The following is an 11353-nucleotide window of genomic DNA, read 5'->3' as shown; positions in this document are numbered from 1 at the left end:
CAATTGTACTTTGAAGTAATTTACTTGTGAAAAAAAGATTGATGTCCAATTCAAAGTCAATTTTCTTGTTGTGGGTATTTCGGGGGTTGAGGGTGGGTGATTCAGCGAGAATATACACCTCTTCCTCTTCGTTCCGTTTTAAGCTAATTTTAAGTTGCAATTTTGAAGAATCCAGGTCAGTTTTTTAAAAACTGAATTGATTTTTGGGAGTTTTAAGTAGAAGACTATTCAAATCAATCAACGTTCCGCGATTACCCTACCCATGCAGGTTCCTCAAAAATGAAGATAGGGACGCAGCCAAACTGGGGGAAGAGAGGGGAACTCCGAATTCTTCTTTTTACCTCCCCAAAGCTGGCCTGGAAGTGAGTTTTTAAAACTTAGGTTTTGAAAAAATTCCGGGAAAACGTTCTCAAACCCAATCCCTTGCCCTAACCTCATTAAAGATGTACTACGCATGAGTATTTAGGACTACACTTTCTAAAAACCATCAGAGTGCTCGCAATGTAACCCCCCCCCCCCCCGAAAACGCCCACTCAATTAATCATTCACGGTCGAATAAATTCCGTGTTCTGAACTTAAACTTAAAAAAAAACTCCCTGAGTCTCCCTGAGGTCCTCCTCCTACCGAAGATCCTTAAAATTTCATTCTTAAGGTATTTAATTCATAAAAATGTGCGCGGGAGATCTCCCAAACGCCCTACTCCTCTAACAGTATTGAAAATTGCCTACGATTGCGTTAATTGAATTTCAATTTTGAAAATTTGAAAGGGGAGGGCTCCGAATCTCCCCACCCGTTAACCTTACCAAAAATCTTCTAAAACTGCGTTTTCTACAGATCGAAACTTTTTTGAGAGAATGCACCTCTATCTCGCCAACATCGTCAAAAAACGCCTTAAATCTCGCTTTTAGTACTTCAATCACGAAGTATTTCTGTGCTCGAGCCCCTTCAAAACTCTCCCTCTCCCTTTCGTCGAAGGTTGGCTTAGATTACGTTTTCGGAGCTTTAATTTTAGGAAACATGATTGCTTTTAAACATTACTGTTGCAAGGCAACAAAATTTGTAACAATGGGTTTTATATTTGAGCATTTAATGGAGAAATTGCATGAAATATGCTATTTTCCCTTCTAACCGAAATATTATTTTTATTTCAGAATTTTAATTTTTCAGCGTTAAGTTGTACCTTAAGATTAAGCAAATCATTTAGTGAAATCCAGAAATCTCTAAGTGATCTAGTTGCTGAAATATAAGCAAAACTAAGCATCAGATTACTCCGTGACAAACAGGCCAAGTATAATAAAAGTGCTTAATAATAACGATATCTTTCATTCTAATTAAGATAGAAACAAGATTTAAACGTCCTTTTAAGCAGAAAAAAAAACGGAGAAGTGTTTTAGATCATTTTTTAAAAAAAAAGCAAAATTTGACGATTTTTGTGTTCCGGACCCTTTAAGGGCTAGAAAGATCAGGCAACGTCGATTGGGCATATTTGGCGCCGGGAACATTATGGGCGATAGGAAAGTTGGGCGCCGTCGATTGGACGCACAGTTTTTGGGCACCGAAAATATTGAACAGGGCCCAAAACATGAGATAACGGATAATACGCAAGAAAATACGGTAATAAGTAAAAAAAATAAATAAATAATCCTTTACTTGACATTTAAGAACTTTCACAAAAATATTTAAATGTAAATAGCAGTATAATTATTGTAACAAGTATACAAAAAAAATATTTTTAAGAAATCATGGAAAATTATTAGGATTAATCACAAAATTCTAGTAAAAAACAAAATTTTAATATAGGTAGGTACTATTACACTGTTTTAATTTTTCTTTCTTTATTTACTTATTTATATGAGTGAGGAAATTTTTTAATGTGAGCAAGCAAAATTCTGTGAGGATCGTTAAAACGTTTCTGTGCGGATCGGTACCGGTCCGTTGAACCACCGACTGAGAATCGCTGGTCCAGAATGCATTTTTAAGGCTACAAATTAGCACGATTTCCACCGGTTATCCCCGCTAATCTCTCTAACATCACTAAAAATCGTCGAAAACTGCGTTTCTAGAGCTACAACGAAAAACTTTTGGGGGAGGGGGAGAGAATTCCAAAACTCCTCTTCTTAACATTATCGGAAATAACACACAGTTGAGTTTCTAAACTTTCAATTTCAAGTAATGAACGAGAGAGCACCCCGTAACCTTTTTTCCTCTTAACATAACTAAAGATCGTCTAAAGTGCATTTTTAACCGACTTCAAAAAGGAGGCGGTTATCAGTTCATACTGTATGTATGTGTTTTTTTTTTTTTGTTTGTCCACTCATAGCGTCTCACCTAGTGAACCGATTTTGATAATTCTTTTTTTAATGGATAGGGGATGGCTCAACTTAGGTCCCATTACTTTGTTTGACCATATTTGTTCTTTAGAAAAAAAAGTTATGGGCAAAAAACAGTAAATTTTATGCAATTTCCCTATTAAATGATTAAAATGATATTGTAGCGAAGTTCGCACATTTCATCCGTGGCTAACGGTGGCTCAGTGGTAGAATTCTCGCCTCCCACACGGGTTCAAATCCCGACAAGGACAAAGTGAATTTTACTAAAATGGAAAGTTCCAGCACTTTCTCAAGTTGTATATAAGGAGATGTAACGTTTATTCGTGGTTCTGAATAAAGATCTCGAGTTGAGACTAACGAGTATTCGCTTCATTTGGCTTTCACATTGTCTTCGCTATCTTCATCTACGCGACAATATGAAACTCATTGTTATAAAAGTTTGGTGCCATATAACATTAATAGTAACTGTAATGATAATTTTGAATAAAGGCTTTTCTAAAGCAATACAGTGATATAGAGCCGCACTTCTTACTATTTAACTTCTTACTTTTACTGAAATATCTACATTTACACTAAAAAGAATGAAATAAAAAAATTTTGAAAAAAAAATAGAACCGACTTCGAAATTGCTCTAAAAAGTGAAAAATAATTTTATTCTTTAAACACCATCGATAGTACTTTTAAACATAATTTTTGAAGTTGGCGCAAAAACAAAAAGTAAAATCCATTGTAACCATGCTTCGTTCATATTTTTATCAAAAAATCATCCAAAGTTAGGAACGAAACATTTATATCGTTACTCAAATACGCTATCATCAATGCGTAATGCATGTGGTAGTGAAGAAACTGGACCTGGTTAAATTTATACTTGTAGTTGAGTTATGGCTGTGAATGATTTTATCGATCGTTTTTGCGCCAACTTCAAAAATTATGTTTAAAAGTATTATCGATGGTATTTAAAGAATAAAATTATTTTTCACTTTTTAGAGCAATTTTGAAGTCGGTTCTATTTTTTTTTTTTTTTTTTTCAAATTTTTTTTTTTAAGACTACAAATTCGAAAAACACCTGGGGGAGAAAGCCCCGGACCCTTCTTTACTTCCTAGTGAATATTATACCTTCAACCCCTACTGTGTGTAACAAAGGGACGAACTTAAACGAATATAGAAACGTTCTTCGGTGAAAAACATTTTTATTGACTAGATTTAGCTCTGATGAATCTCTTATCTTCATTTACACAGGTGTTGAAGTTCACATAAAGTGATACTCAAACAGCTGGTTGAAACGCACTACATGCATCAAACAATTGAAATTCTATCCAGACCAAAAATCATTTTAAACAAATATTAGTAAGTTGAGATTGATGATTATATATTGAAAAATTTTCAGCACTTTCACTTTTTAAGATCAAAATTGATAGCTAAAATTTGAGTTTCTGAAGTAATTTAAACATAATACACTGTGTCTTATACACAAGATGGTTTTTTGTTGTTTTTTTTTTTTTTTTTTTGGATTGCTATTATTTTATATTGAGGTATTATGTTGCAGTTAATAATGATTAATGAAAAGCGATATCATGGTTGTGACTTTCGTTTGTCGACCTATCCTATATGATTATTTAGGAACTGTTATTTTTGGGGTTTTCACCAATACTAGTTTAAATTTAAGATATAAAAGTAAGGGGCCATTTCGGGACGTATCTTTCGTGGCTTCGTTGCCGAAATATTCTGCTTGGGCATTATTTCAAAACAATTCAAAATGCTTAAACAAAAGCAGCGCTAAATGTTACGATAATTATGTACTTGTTAAAAAAGATCTCAAAACCTCACAGCCCTTTTGATAAAATTACCGATATGTGAACGAACAATTTTAGAAAAGCACTTTCTATTCAAAACTTTCAAGAAGTTGGTAATGTTGTTAACACTATATCACCAAAAGTATTGGGACAGTTTCAAAAATTCACATTTTAACGAATTTCGCGAGAAATAAGAGACCAATTTATTGTTCCGTAATTTTTATTACATAAAAGGTATGCTACAATCAAAACTACTCTAAAGTGTCTCTAGTGTGGTGTTGCGCTTCAGCTGTCATTTTCCAACCAAAATTAAATCACCCATGCATTTAGGGGAGCAGCAACAAATTGAGAAAACAAAAAAAAAAAAAGGTTTTTGCTCATCCTTCATAGCAAAAAGCAGGGAATACGCTATAAATTTCAAAATATTTGACAGCATATAAGAGAAACATAATACTAAATTTTGAAGAAAAAACGCCGAAAATTTGATTAAATGTGAAAATGAAAAGCAAGTAAATTTTCACTGAACATGCGCAGAGTCAGATAAAATATAAAGTATCTGCGCACGCAATTCAAAAGTATCTGCAAGCTAATTTTTGTCTATCAGGTAAAAAAAGGGGGCAAGGGGGAGGGTCAGAAGAAATACATTTCGTAAAAGTTTATTGGCTAAAACAACGTTATAAAGCACAAAATTACAAATAATTGCAGTATATGCTTTGAGGTTACAAAGAACTAATTGTTATGCCAATTGTGAGAGCCTATGGATGCAAAAACCTAAGCTAAATTTCAAAATTTTAAAACTAAGCTTCTTTTAGCAGATATCTTTGCATTTAGGATACCCAAATTACTGGGAATAAAGGAAAAACTAGCATTTCGCTGCTTCTTGGAAATGCTCTGTTGAGGTAGGCGACAAAAGCAAGTGCAATAAATCTAATAGCAAGAGCGCTATTTATGAAGATGAGAGATACCACTAGGAGCATGTCTCCCATCTGCATTCGGTCCCTTAAAAGCTCAATGCACACAAGGATTCCAAAACTATACCGTATTTTTGGTCCTAAACGCCGCGGTGCTTACGAGAAAAAAAAAGTTTATAAATTGCCGGTGTTGCAGATACTGCAGGTGCGGCGCATACGATATTTTTTTTACAGTTTACGACATTTTACAGAAAACAAACTATTTTGAAAAGAAGGAAAATAAAATGTTCGCAACTTTCTTCGAAACGATCGGAATTGTATTCAAAATATCTTTTGAACAAAAAGTAACAAAATTTTCCTTTTGAATTTCTGGTCGCAATATTAAACACACTTTTTCTTCCTAAGCGATTAACTGTGCAAAAAATTGATGAATTCACAAACGGCGTGTCCCGCCTTTTTCGCACAGTTTAGCTTCCACTGTAATTTAAAGCTTTAATTAACCAGAAGATAATATTAAATTGTGCCAGAATGTGTTTTATTCTTTTAGTTTTTAGTTAAAAAGATTGAGCTAAAATTGGAAAAATGTCCAAATTTTCGAGTATAGATCTGGAAATCTTGCGGAATTTTTATTCCGCGGTAAAGTCCGAATCTCCTGCTTTAAGCATCGCTGTTTGGTCTAAAGTGCTGTAATTTAAGCGAGTTTATCCTGTAATTATTTTAAAGTAAGTTCATACTTTTTAAACATCTATAAAGGCGATCGTTCAAAGTCTTTTTCATGCGAAGTGTCAAAATTTTCGGCAGCGATCCGAAATTCGGCTAAGTCCGTGGTTGTCGGATTTATGGTAATTAACCATCTGTAAGTTAAGAAATTCTTTCTTTTTTTTTCTTTTGAAATATTTAATCTGTTTAAATTGTGTCCCAGATATTTAAAAAAAAAAAAAAAAATTTCTTTCACATTGTTTGTTAAACTTATAGCGCGGTGCTGACGCCGGGTGCGGTGCAAACTTCAAAAAATACGGCAAGTGCGAACTTGCTGGCCCCATATAATAAGCTTTAAAGCCACAGGTGCTTTTGTGATTTGATATGAGAGCCAAAAAAAAAAAAAGAAAGAAATACTAAGCTACATGAAAACAATTGCTCAGTTATCACCACTTGATGAATAGGAGAAAAGAAGGGGAATTTAACATTTTAGTAATTTTTTAACAGAAGGAAAAAAAGGACAGGTGGGAAACTAGAACATTTCTCACGATTATGGCGAGATGCGCATGTCCGCAATGAATGTATCCGCACAGCACCAAATATTTTCTTACAGCAGCAAATGTATCCGCATCCGTCTATATTATCTAGCTATGATTACTACGTTTTACATTAGCAATATTAATTTTAAACAAATCACAAGTAAGGAAGGAGAACTTTTTTGAATGATTGTCCCGAGGTGCGCGTGCCGCAACGAATGTATCCGCACAATAGCGAATATAGTCACCTTACGCGCTTGCGTATATACTATTAATAATTTTTACTAATGAATTAAATAATATCAGTTTAAAACAAATTGGGAATGAACGAGCGATTATCGCGACATGCGCGTGCCCGCAGCGAATGTATCCATCTTCCGCGCTTACGTACATACTATCCGTTCATAACTTTTACAAATTAATTAAATAATATCAATTTAAAACAAATTAGAAGTAAGCAGCAAGAATTTGAACGACTAACGCGAGATGCGCATGCTAGCAGCGAATATATCCGCACAGCAGCGAATACATCCACCGAACGCGTGTATATACTATCTGGTAAAAATTTTTACAATAAAAAAAAATAATATCAAAATCAATTTAAAACGAATTAGAAGTAAAGAGTGTGAACTTTTACGATTATCGGACGACGTGCAACTCCGCGGCGATGTATCCGCACGTCAGCGGATGTATCCGCGCACGACGTACATTATCTAGCTCTGCTTATATCTTTGTGAATGTAAGTGATACTTTCACGAAACTATAAAAATAAGTTCTACATACAGTAAAACCTGTCTACAACGATACTGTTGGGATCTAAAAATGATACTGTTATAGACAGTTTAATTATTTATTGCTGCCATTCTGCTTGGGACCACGGAAAATATCGTTATAGACAGGTTTACTGTTATAGACAGTATTGTTGTAGACAAGTTTCACTGTAGCTTGTAAAATTAGTTCCGAAATTTACAGCTTATTCTCATCTATTTTCAATGAAGGATGATAAAAAATCTTTTGTTGTTTTTTAAATTTATTACTGTTCCTCAAATGCTTGTTTTTGAAAGGAAAATGACAGCTGGAGCATACCTTTTATGTAACAAAAGCTACAAAACAATTGGTCTCTTATTTCTTTGGATTAAGAACGTTTTGAAGTGTCCCAATACTTTTGGTTATTTGCATCTAAAAAATGCTATGTGACAAATTGACTTACACACACAAAAAAAAAAAAAAAAAGGAAAGGAAAAAGAAAAGAAAGAAAAAGAAACTGATAGTAGAATTCCTTAGTCATATACATTGGTGTTTACTTTATAGTTTATACTAATTTATTATTAGTATTTAAAGAAATAATACTTCATAGTTTTTTTTAATGTAGGTTTCAAATACAAGAGTGACCAGTTTTTGCAGCTGAACTACTAATTCCTTCCATGTTTTCATAATTATGTAGTATTTCATTCACAGAAATTTTGTTATTAGAGTTGCTTTCCATTTTAAAATCATCACTATTATGAGGGGATCCACTTACCCCTCCTCAAGAGTGTAACATTTATGGAATAAGTGAAACACCTCCTCTTAGACACTTATCACTAATACTTAGTTCCGAAAATTCCTATTGCAGTACGCACTTTAGGTTAAACTGTGCGTTGAAGTTTAATGATCATCAAAAATATATTAAAAACTAACCTGGAACATTTCTTTAAAAAATGTTGCTTGAACACCCTAAAAAATGTTTTTCAGAAAATTTATATGACATTAGTTCTATGACGCCCCTAAATAAGTGCATGAAGCGGAAATACTATTGCAAAACAAATCACCAAGATGAAATGTGACATGATCTGTGTACAAAAGAATAAAAGCCGTATATACAGTAGGATCTTGATTACTCAAATATTCCTTTATCTCGAAGTTTTCAATAGGTCCCAAACCCTGGAGACTGTTGTTGAAACTCCCCATAACTCCAGCTTTTTAGCCAATCCCTTAGGACTTCCCCAAAGGACTGACTTCGAGTTATCGAGAGTTGACTATATATATCAGTTTGGGGGGAGGGGGGCACTGACCCTAGGAGCCCACTTACCCTGTTATCTTTTTCGTTTTAAAGACAGACATGAAAACTAAATGAAGATTTCAAAAGTTTGACATCTTTGATTCCAAAAAAAAATTGTTTTAATTGAATTAAAGTATCATTAATAATCCGAAATGATAGATTAGAGTAAGAATGGCCAAAAATTAGTTATGATGATATGTTCCCACAGCTAAAATGCTTACTTTTAATCAACTAATTATGGGCACATTAGCTTAGAAGGATTTTAGATATTTTTAATAATGGTTGAATTATACCTACATAGTAGAAAAAAGTTCAGGAATGCGTGTGTACCAATAAAACTGCAATTTGATTTAAAGAGGAAAAAAACAGCAGTGTCAGGTTCTTAAAAAAAAAAAAAATCACTCAGATTTCAACTGAGGCAGCGAGAAACAAAGGGATGTAAGTGGACATTTTCAAGTTCTGAGTAAAAACGCATTAAAAATTAATGTCCTATGTCAGTTTACCATAGTCACTGTTTCTATTATAATTTAATTATTTTATGGTAAGTCTAAGATAGGGGGCACTTATAAATCTTACAGGGGGGGGAGCTACTAAGTCTATGCACGCCACTAGTCTAAAACTTATTAAAAACTACATTGTTATTGCAATCTCGATCACTTTGTACCATCTGCTGAATAAGATTATCAGTAACCCAAGAATGGATTTCGCAGCTCTGACCTCTCCCATGGTTGCGCAGGCGATTGTATTGATCACATTGATTCAAGTCATAACAACACCTATGGCGCTCACTTTACTTATTTTCATGTGAGGGGTGGGGGGGGGGGGCAAAAAGATAATTCATATGTTTTTAAAAAACAAAAAAACCACATCTGCATAGAAATGCATTGATTTCTCAAAGCCAGCGGGTTATAATTGACCTCTTCTTCCTCTTTTAGATTATAACCTGACTCCTTGAACTACAGTCACATAAAATATAATCCTGAAAGATAAGGTGGAAGCACGATTACATACACAAACATAAAATTATTGAACTTAAAATGATATCTAAAATAAAAGGGAGAGTTTGAATTAAAATAAAATAGTGAGGGATGACGTCCAGACGTCCATCCCTACTATTACCACTGCCTAAAACATATATATATATATATATATATATATGATTTAAAAATTGTGATAACTTGTAGGTATGCAAACAACAAATGAACAACATTATTAAAAGTGAACAAAAACAAGAACAACAACATAAGCAATTGATCTGCTTCTTCGTCAGTGGGTGGGAGCAGCATACCCTAACGGAGCCTCACAGGTTTCGGAACGCGTCGCGAGTCAGCAAGTAAACCATATAATATACATAATCAAACAACGTTTGCAAAAGATACAAAATTTCATTAATTCATTAGCGTATATTGCAAATTGCAGCTAATAAATGTTCTAAAGAACAGCCAGATATACATTTTTCTTAAAACCACAATTTATAAAAAGGACAAAATGGAATTAACGTAAATGTGGCATCAATGTTTAAAGGCAACTTCCTGAATCGGAACGTCCCCACCCATACCTGCAAGGCAAAAGAAGGGTAACATTACTTCATATAAAAAGACTTAAAAAGACTTAAAAAACTCACTGCCCATACTAAAATTGGTTGCACACCTGTATCTATTCAAACGTTTGATTTTGAGAATCTTTTCAACAACATTCCCATCGAATTACTTTATAATAACATCAAAGATATTCGATTTATTTTCTTTTTATGAGGAACTCGGAATTAACAGAGATCTTTTTTTAAATCTCTGTAATTTTTGTTTGAACAATAATTTTATTCATTTTCATAGCACAATCTACAGGCAAACCCACGGCATTGGCATGGGTACTAACTATTCTAGCACAGCTGCAAACCTTTTTCTATTTTTTTACGAATATAATTACGTTATCAAATCCAATAAGAGCCTGAAAAATTTTTTCGTTATATAGATGACATTTTGGTTTTAAATTCTGATTTTACTAACGAACACAAAAACGTTTATCCTGATTGTTTATACCTTAATTGTGCAAATGAAGACGATAACAACATTAACTTTTTGGATATTAATATAAAAAATGAAAACAATGTTCTAAATTTAGATTTATATGACAAACGGAATAATTTCAATTTCAATACTCTTTCTATGCCTCACTGGCATAGCAATTTACATAAGCGCGTTTTTATCAACATCATCATCGGACAATTAAACAGGTTCAGTAAAATTTGTAATAATAATGAAAATTACAGTAAGCAAATGCTCCGTTTCTTTGCTAATCTTTTTTACAATAACAATTTCCCTCTAAAGTTTATTCGATATTACAGTCAATTTTTTCAGAAGTAGCGGCAGTATTGCTCCTAAACACTTGGATGCACGGTTATGCAAATAACCGTGATGATAACTGCTTGCTCAAGTCCCACGTGGAATGCTTCCAGTTGGATGTTGGAATTTGTGTGCCGTGCAGACTGGACTGAAGAGTACTGATTTTGGATTACAGAACGACTTAAGTTTATCCGAATAAGTTTCATTGGATGAATTTGAAGCAAGATTTTTTCGTGGGGGCAGTGATTTTTTTAAGTCTTTTTATATGAAGTAATGTTACCCTCCTTTTGCCTTGCAGGTATGGGTGGGGACGTTCCGATTCAGCAAGCTGCCTTTAAACATTGATGCCACATTTACGTTAATTCCATTTTGTCCTTTTTATAAATTGTGGTTTAAAGAAAAATGTATATCTGGCTGTTCTTTAGAACATTTATTAGCTGCAATTTGCAATATACGCTAATGAATTAATGAAATTTTGCATCTTTTGCAAACGTTGTTTGATTATGTATATTATATGGTTTACTTGCTGACTCGCGACGCATTCCGAAACCTGTGAGGCTCCGTTAGGGTATGCTGCTCCCACCCACTGACGAAGAAGCAGATCAATTGCTTATATTGTTGTTCTTGTTTTTGTTCACTCTTAATAATGTTGTTCACTTGTCGTTTGCATACCTACAAATTATCACAATTTTTAAATTCTA

Source organism: Uloborus diversus, chromosome 2 (assembly GCF_026930045.1).
Source record: "Uloborus diversus isolate 005 chromosome 2, Udiv.v.3.1, whole genome shotgun sequence".
In the NCBI taxonomy this organism is placed as follows: Eukaryota; Metazoa; Arthropoda; class Arachnida; order Araneae; family Uloboridae; genus Uloborus; species Uloborus diversus.
The sequence above is the reverse complement of the archived record's forward strand: the minus strand, read 5'-3'. Positions refer to the sequence as shown.